At 39.5% G+C, this 21,199-nt stretch overlaps 1 non-coding gene across 1 annotated transcript; it reads right to left on the bottom strand.

The window, feature by feature from the left end:
* Window positions 1-20,606: 20,606 nt before the first annotated feature.
* On the bottom strand, window positions 20,607-20,715 carry LOC121498310. Its single transcript, XR_005989705.1, has one exon. It is a non-coding gene; the product is annotated as a U6 spliceosomal RNA (small nuclear RNA).
* Between the last annotated feature and the right edge of the window lie 484 nt (window positions 20,716-21,199).

Genomic DNA, 21,199 nt, shown 5'->3' with positions numbered 1-21,199 from the left:
GGAGGGCACTTGGGATGAGTACTGGGTGTTGTATGTAAATGATAAATCAGTGAATTCTACTCCAGAACCCAATATTGCACCGTGTTAGCTAAGTAAATTTAAATTTAAGAAAGGATGTTTATGAAAGCCAATTTTCATTAGCAGCAGTTTTACAAGAAACTAAAAGATATTAAAATGTATACATCTATAAACTTGGGTATAAACACCAAACTGATGTTGCCTAATAAAAACTATCAAGTTGTAACCTCTGAAAGCTTGAGTTGGTAATAGAAATGTTGATTACCTTCAACTGAAGTACTTATACCTGCTACTATTTTCAGAAGTTAATAGCTACCCTGGGGCATTTTTAATTTACATGTAATGTTGAGTGGGATTTTCCTGTGATGATTGCCCTAATATTTCAGAAAATTCTAATTAGCAGCTAATTACTATTCCACCCTGTCATCACACAACTCCCACACTGCTGCTGTAACTTCATTTCTTCAAATATGACAGATGGAGGCCCCACAAGTTCTGAAGGCGATTTTTTTAATAAATTAATTTTTTATTGGTGTTCAATTTACCAACATACAGAATAACACCCAGTGCTCATCCAGTCAAGTGCCCCCCTCAGTGCCCGTCACTCATTCACCCCCACCCCCTGCCCTCCTCCCCTTCCACCACCCCTAGTTCGTTTCCCAGAGTTAGGAGTCTTTATGATCTGTCTCTCTTTCTGATATTTCCCACACATTTTCTGAAGGTGATTTAATAATTATATAACACACAGAACAACACAACCTTTGATATTATTTCTGTAAGATACAACTCTAGCCAGATAATTAGGGTGCTCAATGTAGAATCCAAAACAAAGTTGATTTGATTATATATTTTGTGAGATCAGTGTCTAAGTGAGCCTAAAATATGCCTCCCATCTTTTTATAGGTTACAGGTTATATTTTTTTTTAAATTGAAGTAAAATTGGTATATACCATTATGTTAGTTTTGGGCGTACTTCATAATGATTTAATATTTATATGCACTACAAAGTGATCACCACAATAAATCTAGTCACCGTACAATTGACCCCCTACACCCATTTCACCCACCCGTCTCTTCTCAGATAACCACAAGGTTCCACATATAAGTGAAATCATGTCTTTCTTTGGCTTATTTCTTTTAACATAATGTGCTCAAGGTCCAGCCATGTTGTTGCAAATGGCAAGATTTCCTTTGTTTTTATGTTTGAACAGTAGTCCATTGTGTACACACACTCACACACGCACAAGGTAGACTACTACTGTATGTATATATTAAAAATCATATATCATACGTGACTTAACATATATAATATATAGTATATATAGTATATATCATCTTCTTTACCCATTCACCCATTAATGTACATTTAAGTTATTTCCACTGGCTATTGCAAGTAATGCTGCAATGGAACTTAGGGGTGCATAAGTCTCTCAAATTAGTGTTTTCATTTTCTTCAGGTACTCAGAAGTGAAATAGGTAGATCATGTGGTAGTTCTATTTTTAAGTTTTTGAGGAGCATCCATACTGTTTTCCACAGTGGCTGCACAAATTTACATTCCCTCCAAGAGTGTACAGGGTTCCCTTTTCTCCACATCCTTGCCATTGCTTGTTATTTAATGTCTTTTTGATAATAGCCATCCTAACAGTTGTAAGGTGGTGTCTCATTGTCATTTTGATATACATTTTCCTGATTATTAATGATCTTGAATATCTTTTTATGTTCTTGTTCACACTATTGTGGTCAAGAAGATATTTGATATGATGTCAGTCTTAAATGTATTGAGACTTGTTTTATGGCCTAACATGTGATCTATTTTGGAGAATATATATATATATATGTGTATATATATATATATATTTAAGATTTTATTTATTTATTTATAGAGACACAGGGAGAAGCAGAGACCTAGGCAGAGGGAGAAGTAGGGTCCCCACAGGGAGCCCAGGGTGGGACTCAATACCAGGACCCCAGGATCATGATTTGAGCCGAAGGCAGACACTCAACCACTAAGCCACCCAGGCATCCTTTGGAGAATATTTTATATGCACGTGAGAAGAAGGTATGTTCTGCTGCTTTTGTATAAAGTGTTCTATTTATATGTACTAAGTCCATCTGGTCTAATGTGTCCTTTAAGGCTGATGTTTCCTTACTGATTTTATGTCTGAGTAGTCTATCTCATTAATGAGAGTGAAGTATTAAAATCCTCTACTATTGGTCACCTGGGTGGCTCAGAGATTGAGTATCGACTTTTGGCTTGGGTTGTGAACTTGGGGTCCTGGAATCGAGTCCCACATCAGGCTTCCTGCAAGGAGTCTGCTTCTCCCTCTGCCTATGTCCCTGTCTCTCTCTTTTTGTCTTTCATGAATAAATAAATAAAATGTTTTTAAAAATTTAAAAATAAAATCCTCTACTATTGTATTGGTGTCATCTTCTTGCTTTAGGTCTGTTCATATTTGCTCTATATGTTTAGGCATTCCTTTTTTTAAATTTTTATTTATTTATGATAGTCACACACACACACACACACACACACACAGAGGCAGAGACACAGGCAGAGGGAGAAGCAGGCTCCATGCACCGGGAGCCCGACGTGGGATTGGATCCCGGGTCTCCAGGATCGCGCCCTGGGCCAAAGGCAGGCGCTAAACCGCTGCGCCACCCAGGGATCCCATATTTAGGCATTCCTATATCAGGTACATATATATTTACAAATGCTATATACTCTTGCTAGATTGACTCCTTTATCATGTAATGATCTTCTACAGTCTTTGTTTTAAGATGTACTTTGTCTACACCAGCTTTCTTGCTTGAAATATCTTTTTCCATCCCTTCATTTTCAGTTTGTGTGTGTTCTTAGATCTGAAGTGAGTCTCCTGAATGCAACATAAAGATGAGTCTTGATTTTTATCCATTCAGCCACTCTGTCTTGATTGAAAAATTTAGCCCATTTGCATTTAGAAAATAATTATTGATAAGTATGTACTTATTGTCATTTTGTTCATTCTGGCTGTTTTTTGTAGTTCCTCTCTATTCCCTTATTCTTCTTTTGCTTTTTTCGCTTGTGGCTTGGTTCTTTTCTTTAGTGCTATGTTTAGGTTCCTTTCTCTTTATCTTCTGCGTATCTACTGTAAGTTTTTGCTTTATAGTTACCATGAAGTTAATAAATAACAGCCTATACAGATAACACTCTATTTTAAGTTGATAGCATTTTAAATTTAAATGCATTCTGAAAACTCTACATTTTTGCTTCACCAACCCACGTTTTATATTTTTATGCATATTTTACATCTTTTTATTTTGTGTATCCTTCAACTAATAATTGTTGCTGTAGTTAATTTTATTACTTTTCTCTTTTAACTTTCATACTAGATTTATAAGGAGTTAATCTAATATCTTTACTGTATATTCTTCTTTACCAGTGATATTTTTACTTTCATGTATTTTCCTGTTAGTGCCTTTTAAAAACTTAAAGAAATCCCTTTAAGGTGCCTGGGTGGCTAATTCAGTTAAGTGGCTGACTCTTGATTTTGGCTCAGGTCATATCTCAGGGTCTGGGATCAAGCCCAGTGTTGGGCTCCATGATCAGAGAAGAGTCTGCTTGAGGATTCTTTCTCTCCCTCTTGCTCTTCCCCTCCCTCCACTTGCATATGCATGCCCCCTCCTTCAAATAAATAAATATTTTTAAAAAAGAAGTTTCTTAACATTTTTTGTAGGGCCAGTTTAGTGGTGATGAACTCCTTTAGCTTTTGCTTGTCTGGAAAACTCTATCTATCCTTCAATTCTGAATGATAATATTGCCAGGTAGAGTATTTTTGGTTGGAAATATACTCTTTTCAGCACTTTGAGTATATTATGCCACTTTCGTCTGGCCTGCAAAGTTTCTGCTAAAAAATCAGCTAACAGTCTTTTGGGGTTCTCTTATATGTAACAGGTTGGTTTTTTTCTTGCTGCTTTTAAGATTCTTTTTATCTCTTTAACTTTTTATATTTTAGTTATAATGTGCCTCTCTGTGTGTCTCTTTGGGTTCATCTTATTTGGAACTGTCTTTGCTTCCTGGACTGGATCTCCATTTCCTTCCTTAGGTTAGGAAAAATTTCAGCCATTATTTCTTGGAATAGGTTTACTGCCCCTTTCTTTCTCTCTTCTCCATCTGGGACCCTCTAATGCAAACCTTATTCTGCTTGATGTGCCTTATAGGTCCCTCAAGCTATCTTTACGGTTTTTTTCTTTTTGATGCTCTCTTTGGGTGAGTGATGCTACCCATCTTCCAGGCTGCATGTTTGTTCTGCTTCATCTAGTCTGCTGTTGAACCTCTCTAGTGTATTTTTCGTTTTTCAGTTCGGTTATTGTATTCTTCAGCTCTGTGACTACTTTCTTATATTTTCTGTTTCTTTGTGAAGTTCTCACTGCATTCATGCTTTCTTCTCCTGAGTTCAGGGAATATCTTTATGAGTATTACTTTGAACTCTTTTCCTGGGGGGGGGGGGGGTGTGCCAGAGAGCTGTGGTGAGACTAAGGGAGGGTTCAAAGGTGGTGTTTTCCTGCCTATGTTCCCCGAGAGTGCATCTGTAGCATCTAATGTGGGGCAAACTTGAAGGCTGTCCTTATGAATGAAACTCCAGGACAAGTAGATGGGCCTTTTTCTCATGCACACTAACAGTACATTTCAGTCTGCTATCTGTGCAGTACCCCAGTGTTATTGCCTTCCCAGAATGATGAGGGCCAGGCATGTCCACTGATTTGAGGAGATGTGGGAACACTGGGTGTGGAATTTGTCCCTTGGCCGTGTCCACACATGTCTGCCTGCACTGGCAGGGTAGACGGAGAGTGCAAAAATGGCGCTAGCCAGTGCCTCCATCCCCAAAGAATGTCCTGACTCATCTCTGCCCCTCTGGCAGATCCTTTAAGGTTAGAAAATGGATGCCCTTCACATGTGATCCAGTCACCTCTCAAACTGCTATCTTTGTGCTGGTTCCTGGGATGATTGTGTCTGCGTATAAGCCCCTCCAAGGAATATCTATCTTGGATCTACCTAGCCCCAAGACTCCCCAGGTGTAAGCCCCTTTGATTTCCAAAGTCAGATGTTTTGGGGGTCTCATCTCTGGTGCAGATCCCAAGGTTGAGGTGCTTGATATGGGGCCTGAGCCTCTTACTCTTCAGGGAGGGGCTGCAGCCCTGTGAGGTTCCCCCCCCCCCCATCTATGGGTCGCTGCACAGGGCTGGGGTTTTGGTGAAATTGTGCCTCTGCCTCTCCCATCTGTCTCAATGTGGTCCTTTTAACCCTCGTTTGTGGAGAGACCTGTCTCCATTCTCTTTCAGTGTATATGTACCTGTAGGTTTGCTGTCTGGAATGAGAGGAGGTCAGGGGTCTTCATTGGCTGCCACCTTCAGGCTCCAGGTTTTCTCTCAGGGGCCCGGAAGCAGGGCCCTTTACTTGCAATTCATTGGAATTAAGTGAATAGTTAGAACATACTACTCATTACCAGTTAACTCATTGTATGGTCCAAATTCATTCATCCTAGGAAATTCTCATTCATGTGCATAGAAAATTCCATTTTAACATATATTTCATTTGGTTGAGGTTTTTTCCTTCTTTATATAACAATGTTACACTATTGTAGAGAACTTTTTTATTTTTATTTTATTTTATTTTATTTTATTTTATTTTTTTATTATAGTCACAGAGAGAGAGAGAGAGAGAGGCAGAGAGACACAGGCAGAGGGAGAAGCAGGCTCCATGCACCGGGAGCCTGATGTGGGATTCGATCCAGGGTCTCCAGGATCGCGCCCTGGGCCAAAGGCAGGCGCCAAACCGCTGCGCCACCCAGGGATCCCTAGAGAACTGTTTTAAAGCTATTTAAGTTTTACTGTTGCTCTTCAGTCCTTTGGAGCTTTATGAAGAAAATTGCAAGCTCATACAGACATACCTTCTTATTGCCTACAGTGTTAAAAACAAAATTCAACTAAGTTTGAAAATCTAATTGGCTTTATTCAATGATTCATGAATCCAATTTAGCAAATACAAAAGGGCCTTCAAGGAGCTATACAAAATGGAAGGCTTTTGTAGGCAGAAGAGGGAAAAGAGTGGATTCTTTCAGGCACACTTTCCTTTAGGATACAAAAAGGATCCATCTGATGAATTACCTCACTAATGCCGATCAGGACACTCCAGACCAACTGGTTAGGATTATCATCCTTGGAAAGTCAGGGCCGCCTGGGTGGCTCAGTTAGTTAAGCATCTGGCTCTTGATTTCAGCTGAGGTCATGATCTCAGGGTCACATGCTGAAGCCCCATGTCAGGCTCTACACTCAATGTGGAATCTGCTTGAGATTCTCTCTCTTCCTCTCCCTCTGCTCCTCCTCTCACATGTACACACTTGCTTTCTCATTCTCTCTCTAAAATAAACAAAAATCTAAAAGAAAAAAAGTGCAGCTGAAACTGCACTTAGGTTAAGTATTAACTCTCTTGGCTTGCTGATGTAGGGTTTAGCACAAGTGGCTCCACTTTGGAATCCTGATATTTCTTTTTTAACACACCGAAAGTCATTGACTCCAAGGAACTGAAGTAGTATTTGTAATGTTAGATACTTTTCAGAGAGCACATTACCAATCTGGAGAAGAAACAGAACTGATGCTTCCATCTTCTCTCCCAAAGTCAAGAACTTTGACACCCCAGACCCTTGAGTGCAGTAGATTGCCTTGGAGCAGTTTCAAAGTTAATCCAGTGCCATTACATAGAAATACAGAGATTCTGTGCACCACCTCCTTGATTTTACATTGGAAAGCCAGTTTTTATTCTACATCCAGATCATTCTATCAAGAAATGCTTATTATGTATGACTATCAGCCTACCTAAAGTAGAAAAGACTTTTACGTATAATAGCAAAGAAAAAAACATAAAAGGGAAGACTGATAGATTTTGCTAAAAAGGGGAACATATTTACAAGCAAAAAATGCCTTAATAAAACTAAAAGGCAAATAAAAATAATGGAAGGCATTTGCAAACTATATGACAAAGGATTAGAGCTAATGTTTTTAATATATGGAGAGTTCTTTCCAACCTCTATAAATAAAATTAGGTTCTGATTTTTTTCCCTTCTGGGGAGAGTGTCAAAAGGCATTCAAATGATCCAGCATTTAACATACCCTATAGGCTACCTTACAATACAGTGTCCAACAAAACTAGGCTACCCTGAGCCTCTGGTATTAGAACTGTTTACCTTTATAACAAGCAGAGTGGGGCAGTACAAAATCCACATATGACATGCTCAGGTCAGCTTCAAGGGTTTATGCCATGATATCTAAAGTTGTTATGAGATTGTCTAAAACCAAAAAACATGTCATCCAGGACTACGGTGCTTCCATGGTTGCTAAATGTGTCCATAACAGGATCAAGAGTGTTGAGGAGCAGAAAACAGGATCAAGAGTATTGAGGAGCAGAAAATCATTACGAAAGTGTTGAAGGCACAAGCACAGAATCAGAAAGCTAGATTTAAAAATGGACCTTTTCTAAATATAAAAAAATCAAAACTCCTACAAAAATTAAGTTTCTTCCATTACTATATCATGGAAAGTGGATGGGCACATTTTCAACAAGTTTGGTGTGATTTGACTTACAATATAGCTCATGTATTATACAAGGAATCCATTTGGGGAAAAAACCAAGGGAGTCGGCAGTCTTACTTTAGAGCACCTGAACTGGAGTTTCAAAGCAAGGCCTTGGCAGTGTCCATTGGGTCAGACATACTAGTCAAAGTATTAATGGTTTAAATACCAGCTAAAGCATAGGGTTTTGTGAGATCTAAAGGAGATAACCCACATAAAGTGCTGAACTCAATGCCTGGAACATTCACTCATTTATTTATTTGTTTAGTCCAAAAATTTTTATTGAGTGACTACTGTGTATCAGGCACTCTGTTAGGTGCTAGGTGTGTGACTTTTATTAAACCAGTTGATAGAAGGCTTTCTGAACCTGACCCAAGGGTTTGTTCATCATATTAGGTAAATTATTTAGACTCTTTAAATTAAGGAAAATATTTTCCCAGCTAGAGAAATGACTCACTTAAATTCTCATTTGGGGAGATCATGTGATCTGGCTTACTTACATCAACTGAAATTTCCTTTTTTAGTGTTGTTGGGTTTTTTTTTTTTCTTCTTTTTAGCTCAGCCAAATGTGAAAGTTGTGAATTTCGGAAAATCATTTGTAATGAAGTGTGAATCATGTTATCAAATTTATTTCACAGATGTTTCCCTCCTTATCCCCCCCCCCCAAAAAAATGATAGGGATAGAGCAACAAACAAAATGACAGGAGTCTTTACCCTGTTGCATTTGACCTACACATAGTAAAAAATAATAAAACATAGCTAGCACTATAATATAATACAAAACATGCAAACTTAAAAACCAAGGTATTGGCTCCATAGTGCAATGGATAGCACATTGGACTTCTAAAATCAAGGTATATCTTTTTTCGCCAGATAAATTGGCAAAGGTCCTCTGATAAAGTAAGAACTTCATGTGTGACCCAAGGGTATGGGAAAATAGGCCCTTTAACTTCTTTCTGGGGGCTGTATAAATTGGTGCTCTCAGGAGAGCTACTGACACTATGTATCAAAACCCTTTACTCCCTCAGTTCCACTTCTCTTGATTTATTATTCTAAGGAAATATTTACGGATTATCCAACAATCTCTGCATAAGAAGGAAGTTAAGATCAGAGCCTGAGCAGTAGGTTCACAAGCTGGTTCTGCCATCTGCTAGCTGTGTGACCCTCAGGTTAATTAGTGACCATCGGTGGCTCTGTCTTCTTAGGCAAGTTTTTAGAGCCCCATGCAGCAGCATCCTACTTCCTTATAATATCCCTGTTTTATTATGGGAAATAGTCTTTCTCCCCCTTTGAGGAATCTTGACAGGAGGGCAAATTTTAGTTTACCCATCTCACATCCACCATCACTTATGGGAGCCTGGAAGACTCTGACCAAGGAGGCAGCACAAGAATGGTTGATCTTTTGGAGGATAGTCTTACTGTGGTGGTAGCACGGTGAATGTGGAAGTGGGTGGGCTGAGACTTCTTTGACCCTTGCCCTTTCCCAAGCCAGGAACTCCTCCTCCTAGTGTGCTCATAAGCCCCTATTATACAACCTTTTTTTTTTTTTTTTTTTTTTTTGCTTACATTAGCCAGAATGTTGCTTGACTTTCTTACAGCATGCTGGCTGGGTTTCACGAAGTGTCCCAACATAGCAAAGTGAAAGTGCATGGCATTTTTATGATATAGCCTCAGAAGTCACATAGTGGACAGTGTGGAACTGGCACAAAAACAGACACACAGATCAATGGAACAGAATAGAGAACCCAGAAGTGGACCCTCAACTTTATGGTCAACTAATATTCAACAAAGGAGGAAAGACTATCCACTGGAAGAAAGACAGTCTCTTCAATTAATGGTGCTGGGAAAATTGGACATCCACATGCAGAAGAATGAAACTAGACCACTCTCTTGCACCAGACACAAAGATAAACTCAAAATGGATGAAAGATCTAAATGTGAGACAAGATTCCATCAAAATCCTAGAGGAGAACACAGGCAACACCCTTTTTGAACTTGGCCACAGTAACTTCTTGCAAGATCCATCCACGAAGGCAAAAGAAACAAAAGCAAAAATGAACTATTGGGACTTCATCAGGATAAGAAGCTTTTGCACAGCGAAGGATACAGTCAACAAAACTAAAAGACAACGTACAGAATGGGAGAAGATATTTGCAAATGACATATCAGATAAAGGGCTAGTTTCCAAGATCTATAAAGAACTTAGTAAACTCAACACCAAAGAAACAAACAATCCAATCATGAAATGCGCAAAAAACATGAACAGAAATCTCACAGAGGAAGACATGGACATGGCCAACAAGCACATGAGAAAATGCTCTGCGTCACTTGCCATCAGGGAAATACAAATCAAAACCACGATGAGATACCACCTCACACCAGTGAGAATGGGAAAAATTAACAAGGCAGGAAACCACAAATGTTGGAGAGGATGTGGATAAAGGGGAACCCTCTTACACTGTTGGTGGGAATGTGAACTGGTGCAGCCACTCTGGAAAACTGTGTGGAGGTTCCTCAAAGAGTTAAAATAGACCTGCCCCATGACCCAGCAATTGCACTACTGGGGATTTACCCCAAAGATACAGATGGAGTGAAACGCCAGGACACCTGCACCCCGATGTTTATGGCAGCAATGTCCACAATAGCCAAACTGTGGAAGGAGCTCGGTGTCCATCGAAAGATGAATGGATAAAGAAGATGTGGTTTATGTATACAATGGAATATTCCTCAGCCATTAGAAACGACAAATACCCACCATTTGCTTCGACGTGGATGGAACTGGAGGGTATTATGCTGAGTGAAATAAGTCAATCAGCGAAGGACAAACATTATATGGTCTCATTCATTTGGGGAATATAAATAATAGTGAAAGGGAATAAAGGGGAAAGGAGAAAAAATAAGTGGGAAATATCAGAAAGGAAGACAGAACATGGAAAACTCCTAACTCTGGGAAATGAACAAGGGGTGGTGGAAGGGGAGGAGGGGGGAGGGTTGGGGTGACTGGGTAGCGGGCACTGAGGTGGGCACTGGACGGGATGAACACTAGGTGTTATTCTGTATGTTGGCAAGTTGAACACCAATAAAAAATAAATTTATATTTTTTAAAAATAGAAGTCTTTTTTTTTTACTACAAAGTCTGTAGTGTCATTTCTACATAATCTATTGGTTGAAGCAGTCATAAAGTTCTTCCCAATTTTAAGGCAAAGAGACCTTGCCCGCATCACTTTATAGGAGAAGAATCAACTTCACAACATGTGGAATGGAGCATATTGTAGTGGCTATATTTGGAAAATATCATCTGTACAGTAGGTCTGTGGGACCTGCAACTCTTCATTTCTAACTTCCAAGAAATACAAGAGCTGCTGATATGAGCCCACACTTCAAGTAGCAAGTGTCTAAACTACCTCGTGAAGCCAAATTTTATTATGTAGATTCTTTGGATTGTTTTGGAAGTAGACAGAAAACACATACATGCATACATGAATATTATGGGTATTCTTGAAAGATGATGTAATTTTTTCTTATTACTATTTTGGTTTCATCTTTAAAAAAATTTTTTTTAATTTATTTTTTGAGTGACAGAAAGATAGTGAGAGAGAGCATGAGCGGGGAGGAGAGGGAGAAGCAGGCTCCCCATGACCAGGGAACCTTGTGGAGGCCTCAATTCCAGGACCCTGGGATCATGACCTGAGCCAAAGGCAGATGCTTAATAACTGAGCCACCCAGGCGTCCCTATCTTTTTTCTGACAACAATGTTTTAGCCTAATCTCATTTACTCTTCTTTCTCCATTATACCCTTAAAGAAGGAAGAATTGCTTCATAAACTTTGGTTAGGTAGACCTATCCCCCTTACATGTAAAATTTTGTACCACACATTTCATAAAGGGTAGTTGACACTGTATTATAGTGTATTTTATTTAATGTATATGGAAATATTTATTATTGAAAGTCACAAATTGTTTCTTAAGGGCAGCATTTATAAACTTGAAGGCTAGTTTTACACAGGGAACAAGAGATGTTGGCAAGGATGCGGAGAAAGGGGAACCCTCTTACATTGTTGGTGGGAATGCAAACTGATGCGGCCACTCTGGAAAACAGTACTGAGGCTCTTCAAAAAGTTAACAATAGGATCACCCTATGATACAGCAATTACACTAGTAGGTATTTATCCAAAGGATACAAAAATACTGATTTGAAGGGACACGTGCACCCTGATGTTTCTAGCAGCATTATTAATTATAGTCAAATTATGGAATGAGCCCAAATGTCCATTGATGAATGGATGAAGATATCACACACACACACACACACACACACAGTGAAATATTCCTCAACCATCCAAAAGAATGAAATCTTGCCATTTGCAACAACACGTAGGAGCTAGAGAGTATAATGCTAAGCAAAGTAAGTCAGTTAGAGAGAGACAAATACCATAATAATGTCACTCATATGTGGAATTTAAAAAATAAGCCAGATGTACATAGAAGGGAAAACGAGGGAAGCAAATCATAAGAGACTATTAACAATAGAGAACAAACTGAGGGTTGATGGAGGGAGATGAGTGGGCGATGTGCTAGATGGGTGATGGATATTAAGGAGGGCACTTGTGATGAGCACTGGGTGTTGTATGTAAGTGATGAATCACTAAATTCTACTCCTGAGACCAAAATTACACTGTATGTTAACTAACTAGAGTTTTTTTTTTTTAAGATTTTATTTATTTCTGAGAGACACAGAGAGAGAGGCAGAGACACAGGCAGAGGGAGAAGCAGGCTCCATGCAGGAAGCCTGACATGGGACTCGATCCCAGGTCTCCAGGATCTCGACCTGGACTGAAGGCAGCGCTAAATCGCTGAGCCACCCGGGCTGCCCCTAACTAGAGTTTGAATAAAAACTTGAAAACAAAGCTAGTTAGTTTTAAATTACCTTTATGACATCAGTTTTTTTTCAATCCTGAGAAAATAATCTATTGTAGTCTCAAGGTTATATAGAACCATGAACCACTTGCATGAAGTGATAAGATAACTTTTTGGGATACCTGTCTTACAGAATCACTGAGGTCCATTCAGTGAACTAGTGATTATTGAGTACTTTCAGTGAGCTAGACACTGTTCCAAGTGCAAGGGATACAAGATGAACAATGTTCCTGCTCCTATGAAGCTTACTTTCTAGAGGGGAGAGTTGAGAGGAGCAAACTATAAACAAGTAAATAAATAAAAAGTAAAAGTAAGTAGAAAGTCATCAGTTTTCAAAGTGTGGCCCATGAACTTTTGAGAATCACCAAGACTCTTTCAGGTGTCTGCAAGATCAATATCACACATGGGTGAAATATCCATCCAAAGTACAAATGAACAATGGATTGTAATAAAGTGGAGGACAGAGTTCATCAATATGATTTCAGATTCCACATTGCAGTTGAACTTTCAGAAACTAATACTTGTCAAGGTTTGGTATCTATCAAGAATATCCAGTTATCTGAAAATGCTGTCTACCTTTTCCAACTACACATCTGTATGAAGCCAGATTTTCTTCACAAACTTAAACCAAAACAAGATACTGTAACAGACTGAATGCAGAAGCAGTTCTGAGAATTGAGCTTTCTGTTAAACCAGACTTTAAAGAGACCTGCAAAAGTGTAAAGCAATACGCTCTTCCTGCTTACTTTTTTTGTCCTGGAAAATATATTTGTTTTTATATAAAATATGCTATTTATGTTTGCATATAATGAGTTCTTATTGATGTCTAAAATTAACAAATGCTTTAAAGTGTTCTCATTTTTAATTTTGAATATGATAAATATGGATAGATGTCAACCATGTTAAGAAAAGCTTTTTGAGATAGTAAGGTCAAATATTTCCCTTGGGGTGTTAACCCTCACACATCCAAGTGGCATCACCTGTCCTCTTGTGTGGCCATCTGGAATGTCAGAATCCATACCCTGCCATGTGGTCTCAACCGAGTCCAGAAGTAGCAGGAGCAGGTGGAAACTCTGGGCATGTGGTTGGCCTGTTTATGTAGAGGCAGCAACAGGAGAAAGCCTTGCTGTCCTAGCCCAGGTGTAGGTTGGGCTCAGATGGTTAGAACCATGCACTGAGGTGGAACAAGAAGCTGAAGGTCTGACAGGTGCTGGTGCCAAGGGAACTGGGAAGGCATATATTCGTGTGTCTGATACACGTATGTCTTGGTCATTTCTTCGTGGCAGTACATGTAGGCCTACTCATTTTTCAAAATGGACTTATGGCATTATATTATAAAGATGAATGATAATTTTTAAAACCAGTTCCCCTTGTCAGGAATTGGGGTGTTTCCAACTTTTGCTTTACAAGTGATGCTGAAATGACCAGCCAATGAAATAAACATTGGAAAAAACGAACAAGATAACTGCAGGAGGGATTAGTGCTTTGTAGATAATCACCAGAATATAAGCCTAGTAGGAGTGGGGATTTTCTTTATTTATTTGAGAGAGAGAGGGTACATGTGAGCAGAAGTGGAGCAGAAGCAGAGGGGAAGGGAGAGTGAGAGAGAATCTCAAGAAGACTCTGAGCTGAGTGCAAGCCCAATGCAGGGCTTGATCCCATGATCCTGAGGTCATGACCTGAGTGGAAACCAACAGTTGGATGCTTAACTGACTGAGCCACCCAGGTGCCCCAAGGGTAAGGATTTTAATGTGTTTTGTTCTCCATTATATCCCCAGCAGTTAGAATAGGGCTTGTAATATATTAGGTGCTCAAGAAGCATTTGTAAAAAGTCTGGAACAAGATAGGATAGTGATTAGGAGCAGCACTTAGGAAACCCCTGAATTTAAGCTGGGACCTGAATGAGGAGAGAGCTTGGGAAGGGTAGGGGTTTCCAGGGGTTTTCAGCCAGAGGGAAGAGGCTGTGAGATGGAAATCTCTTTGCATGTTTGAAATGGCAGTAAGGTTCATGTGCTGGAGGGTTGTGAGTAAGGGGAGAGAGTCAGAGAGATGAAGTCAGAGAAGAAAGCTGGGCCAGATCAACAGGGCCTGGTCAGCCCTCATAATAAAGATCTTCAATTTTACAAGGCAGCTTTGTAAAACTGTAGTTTTACCAGGAAAATGACATGATCTGATTTATGTTTCAAAAAGCTTACTCTGACCACCTCATACTTACTAGGATGGCTACTGTCATATATATATTGATTATAAAAAGTGTTGGTGAAAATGTAGAGAAATTGAGACCCTTTGCACTGTTGGTGGGAATGTAAAGTGGTGCAGACACTATGGAACACAATATGACAGTGCCTCAAAAAATTAAAAATAGAATTATAATTCTATTGTGAATGGAGGCATTCTTCCAAAATTGAAAGCAGGGACTTGAACAGCCCTTTGTACACCCATGTTCATAATAGCATTATTTACAATAGCCAAAAGGTGAAAACAACCCAAATGTCCATCATCAGGATAGATAAACTAAGTATTGTACTCATATAACTGGAATATTCTTCGGCTTTAAAAAGGAACGCCATTCTGGACTGCTACAGCATGGATGTACCTGAAGGACATTATGCTAAGGAAAATAAGCCAGTTATAAACAGACAAAGGCTGTGTGGTTCTACTTGTATGAGGTCCTTAGAGTCATCAAAGCCTTAGAGACAGAATGTGGAATGGTGGCTGCCAGGGGCCGGGTGAGATGGGGATGGAGGGACAGAGTTCCAATTTGGCAAGATGCAGAGTCCTGGGTCATGGTAACAGTTGCACAACAGTGTAAGTGTACTTGGTGCCACAGAACTGTACACTTAAAAATGGTTAAAATGGAAGTTTTTATGTTATGCGTATTTTACCACAATCAAGAAACAAAAACATCCAAACTTTATTCTAGATGTGTTCTAGAGAAAAGTTTATAGAGGGGCATGGCTGGTTGTCCCATCAGTATCCTCCCTTCTTTCTGAGGGTATCTGTTTTCTTCTCTCTCCTTCCTAGCAGAGTATGACACGGCTTACATACCCAATCCCTCTCCTCACAGCTATGATAGGAGAGAATGGTCCACCTCCTCCCCTGGGGTGGGCCTCCTTGCCTAAGGCAGAAGCTTCTTGTTCTTTTTAAAAAATATTTTATTTATTTATTCATGAGAGACACAGAGAGAGAGTCAGAGACTCCCCTGCAGGGAGCCTGATGTGGGACTCAATCCAGGACCCTGGGGTCATGCCCTGGGCCGAAGGCAGATAGATGCTCAGCCGCTGAGCCACCCAGGCGTCCCAGGGCAGAGGCTTCTAAAATGCAGCCAGAGCCCCTGGGGTTTCCTGAAACCCTTTTCATCTGTCTCTGAGTTTCTCCCTTCTCCAGCTACATATTTGAGTGAGGCCAGAGTTTTTTTGAAAAAATACTTCTACCAACAGATTATAACAGATTGAATGAGTGCAAAGCATATATGAGAATCCAGCTGTCTTACACTAAGCCAAATATTAAAGTAAAGCAAAAATGGAAAACAAGAGCACTGTTCTCATTAAATGCTTTCACTATGTCTAACAACAGAACTTCCATATGATCCAGCAATCCCTCTTCTGGGTATAAACTGCGCCCCCTCCCCCACTCATGAAAGCATATGCACTCTCGTGTTCATTGCTGCGTTATTCACAAGAGCCAAGACATGGAAACAAGGTTTTTGTGGACAGATGAAGTGATAAAGAAATTGTGGTACGTACATATGATGGAATATTCTCTAGCCTTAAAAAAGAAGGAAATGTTTCCATTTGTGACAACATGAATGAACCAGGAGGACATTATGCCAAGTGAGATAAGCCAGACACAGAAAAAAACAAAACAAAACTGCATGATCTCACTTGTATTTTGACGCTAAGAAAGCCAAATACATAGAAGCAGAGAGGAGGGAAGTGGTTTCCTGGGGCTAGAGTGGGGACAATGGGGAGATGTTGGTCAGAGGGTGCAAAGTTGCAGTTGGATGTAGGATGAGTAAGTCTAGAGATCTAACTTGCAAATGACTACAGTTAATAAAATTATTGAATGCTGCAAATGTGCTGGTAAACAGATATCAGGTGCTCTCATCACACACACATGGTAACTATGTGAGGACAGGTATGTTCTGAGCTTGTTTGTCATAATCATTTCACCACTTGTATGTATATCGAATCATCATATATACCTTAAATACACCCAATTTTTATTTTAAAAACACTTTTCCTTAGGACACCTGGGTGGTGCAGTGGTTGAGCGTCTGCCTTTGGCTCAGGTTGTGATCCTGGGGTCTGGGATCAAGTCCTGCATTGGGCTCCCTGCAGGAAGCCTGCTTTGCCCTCTGCCTGTGTCTCTGCCTCTCTCTCATGAATAAGATCTTTAAAAAATAAAAATAAAAATGCTTTTCCTTTGGAAAATATAGCTATGTTAACTTATGTTAACATTTAATGGGTTTATTTATTTTAAAATAAATTATTTTTATTTATTTATTTTTAAAAAATACATCATTAAAAAATATTTTACTTATTTATTCATGAGAGACACACAGAGAGAGAGAGAGAGAGAGAGAGAGAGAGAGAGGCAGAGACACAGGCAGAGGAAGAAGCACAGGGAGCCTGACGTGGGTCTTGATCCCGAGTCTTCAGGATCATACCCTGGGCTGAAGTTGGCGTTAAACCACTGGGCAACCAGGGCTGCCCTTAATGGGTTTATTGTTGTTATTTTTTAATAAATTATTATTTATAAATTTTAATAATAAATATAACTCATATTAACAAAAGCCCTTTGGAATCCTTAATTTTTAAGCACTGGACTGGTCTCAATAAAAAAGTTTAAGAACCACGGGGCTAACAGTAACTTCTTGCAAGATACATCCACGAAGGCAAAAGAAACAAAAGCAAAAATGAACTATTGGGACTTCATCAAGATAAGAAGCTTTTGCACAGCAAAGGATACAGTCAGCAAAACTAAAAGACAACCTACAGAATGGGAGAAGATATTTGCAAATGACGTATCAGATAAAGGGCTAGTTTCCAAGATCTATAAAGAACTTATTAAACTCAAGAGCAAAGAAAAACAATCCAATCATAAAATGGGCAAAAAACATGAACAGAAATCTCACAGAGGAAGACACAGACATGGCCAACATGCACATGAGAAAATGCTCTGCATCACTTGCCATCAGGGAAATACAAATCAAAACCACAATGAGATACCACCTCACACCAGTGAGAATGGGGAAAATTAACAAGGCAGGAAACCACAAATGTTGGAGAGGATGCGGAGAAAAGGGAACCCTCTTACACTGTTGGTGGGAATGTGAACTGGTGCAGCCACTCTGGAAAACTGGGTGGAGGTTCCTCAAAGAGTTAAAAATAGACCTGCCCTACGACCCAGCAATTGCACTGCTGGAGATTTACCCCAAAGATACAGACTCAATGAAACGCCGGGACACCTGCACCCCGATGTTTCTAGCAGCAATGTCCACAATAGCCAAACTGTGGAAGGAGCCTCGGTGTCCATCGAAAGATGAATGGATAAAGAAGCTGTGGTCTATGTATACAATGGAATATTACTCAGCAATTAGAAACGACAAATACCCACCATTTGCTTCAACGTGGATGGAACTGGAGGGTATTATGCTGAGTGAAGTAAGTCAATCAGCGAAGGACAAACATTATATGTTCTCATTCATTTGGGGAATATAAATAATATGAAAGGGAATAGAAGGGAAGGGAGAAGAAATGGGTGGGAAATGTCAGAAAGGGAGACAGAACAGAAAGACTCCTAACTCTGGGAAATGAACTGGGGGTGGTGGAAGGGGAGGAGGGCGGGGGGTGGGGGTGAGTGGGTGGCGGGCACTGAGGTGGGCACTGGACGGGATGAACACTAGGTGTTATTCTGTATGTTGGCAAATTGAACACCAATAAAAAATAAATTTATTATTAAAAAAAAAAAAAAGAACCACTGGGCTAGAGAAATGCGATGCCATTCCCTTTGCTGGAAATTGGTGTGGGAGTGTTCATGGATCCCAGAAATGTCCAGTGAGAACAGAGAGGAAGTCTACCGGGAAGCTTCTGGGAAGAGTTTTTCTAGTCCTAGGAGTGAGCCCCAGGAAGACACTGTCTTCTTCCCTTGGATGTTGATGATCTGAATGTGCTCCCTGGAACTGCTGTGGCCGCCCTCCTACCCGCCTGAGGAGAAACACACCATGAAAGATGGCAGTGATGTTTTCAAATTTCATGATTACAGTAATTCCCTGAACATCTTTCTACATAATACATCTTTGAGTATTTTGGTGGAATGTCTTAGAATCAAATGTGCTGGATATCAGAATATACACATACAAAATTTTAATACCCATTGTTGGTAAGTTGTCTTCCCCAAAGTTTTTACCAATAAATGCCTATCAATATTTATTTAACAAGCACTTATATAAAGTATACTATGTGCTAGGCAACTGTTCTAAGGTTTTTACAAATATTAACTCACTAATAGTATATGTGAATGCCTATTTCTCTATACCTTCGCTGAATTATTATTTAGTCCTGCTTATCTGATAAGCAGAAAGTATCTTACAATTTCAGGTTGCCTATCTTTGCAACATGCAGCTAATATGGTTGATCTAAAAACGTTATCTTTACTTTTTTCAAAGTTTTTATTTATTCATTAGAGACACAGAGAGAGGCAGAGACACAGGCAGAGGGAGAAGCAGGCTCCATGCAGGTAGCCCAACACGGGACTTGAAACCAGGACCCCAGGATCACGACCTGAGCCAAAGGCAGACGCTCAACTGCTGAGTCACCCCGCTGCCCCTCCAACAGCCTTCTTAAGAAGGGTCATGCAGGCTTCTCCCATAAAAGCTCTGTTAGAGGATCTCCAGGAGTTTCCCAGCCCCATCAGCAACCTGTGGACTCATCCTCTAGCAAGTGACTCAGACCTTAAAATGAGCAAGCTATTGCAATAGTGGGTGTGGGAATAAGTTGGTCCTCGACACTGATACAGGACCAGAGGATTCCAGAAGGGGGTTCTTCCTGCTTATCCTTTCAGAAAGGCTGTGTTAGGAACCTTGGCAGGAGCGGTCAGAAAATACTTGCCAGGGATAGCCACTTTCAAAGACAGGACAGCTGGAACCTTCTAACCTGCCCACTGCAAAACAGCCTGTAAACAATTTACATCTGGTCTCCTGTATAATGGAAGAAAAAGCTGTTTTTCCTTTTCAGTTAAATGTTCTCAGCCTTCATGTGTGCCTTTTGTTCATTCTAATTCGCCTACATCTGCATAAAACAAAAGTTCATTTTCAGAGCAGTGTGAAGGGAGACTGTGCACAATTCCAGTTATTGTATAGAAAAGCTGTGTGCCTAACTTTTTATTCAGCAAGAAAATATATCCAAGATGTTAATGTGGGTGTTTTCTGTAGCTCATACTGGTGATGTCTTGTCTCTCTCTCAAGAAACAATGGGCATTTATTATGGATTGCTTAGATTTAGTTACACTACTGTATTTTTTTTTTTTATTTCAAATGGCTCCCAACTGTGAAGTGGGTGAAAAAATGAGTTAATTTCTTGAATATTTTAAATAGTTTTCATAGGCTTCGATCTTACCTACAGTGGAGACATTTGAAACCTTATGTTAACGTCATTTCTTCAAGCTAATATGAAATGAGGAACATTAAATAAATACATTGATAAAGATCATGATACAAATAGTTCCAACCCTGAGCTAATTTCTGCTGGCTTACATTTTCTTTAAAAAGCACTTCTTCCCCAACACTACTGAATTGTACACCTAAAAGTGATTAGTGGTAAATTTTACTTTATGTGCATTTTACCACAGTAAGAAAACTTCTAATTTTCAATATTTGGAAGCATTTCTTTAATAAAGAAGTACTTTCAAAAAAAAAGTACTTTCACTAATTGAGAGAACTTGTGGATTTATTTTCATATGTAGTCAGTGATTATGAAGGCTTAATTTAAAATAAACTCTTTAGATGTGAGATACAGATATATTTATTTGTATTTAATATATTTGAACTCAGAAACATTTTACTTAAAAATATGGAATGCTTCATGAATCTGCCTGTCATCTTTGTGCAGGGGGTCATGTTAATCTTCTGTGCATCATTCCAATTTTTAGTATATGTGCTGCTGAAGGCGGCACCAGATGTTATAACTCTAGAGAAGGTTACTTGGCATCAAAGAATGATAGAGTGACAAGAGATGGAAGAGTCACCTTGAGGTTTTGAAATGACAATTCTGTTTTATAAATGAGCAAGTTAAATTCTGTTAGGTCCAGAACCTGGGGCTAGCATACAAAGCCATCTTCAAAGGAAAGCCACTGAAGACAGAATATAAGTGGAGCCCTGAAAAGTCAAACATGCTCTAGAAAACTTGCTTCAAAAACCCCCAAATCAAAATAAAACAAAGCAAAAAAGTGGTCCCCTGCCCTACCTTACCTGTTTCCCACTCTCCAGAAGTAGCCACTTTCATTTTTTTCATCTCCAAATCCCTACTTGATTATTCATGGTTAAGTGCACGCACACCCTCTAGCCCCTCTTCCTCTCAGTAGGGTCCTACCATGAATTTAGTTAATAATCCATGTTTACATTACTATGACAATGAAACATGCCAGTCACAGCTGAGCT

Source organism: Vulpes lagopus, chromosome 8 (assembly GCF_018345385.1).
Source record: "Vulpes lagopus strain Blue_001 chromosome 8, ASM1834538v1, whole genome shotgun sequence".
Lineage (NCBI taxonomy): Eukaryota > Metazoa > Chordata > Mammalia > Carnivora > Canidae > Vulpes > Vulpes lagopus.
The sequence above is the reverse complement of the archived record's forward strand: the minus strand, read 5'-3'. Positions and strand labels throughout refer to the sequence as shown.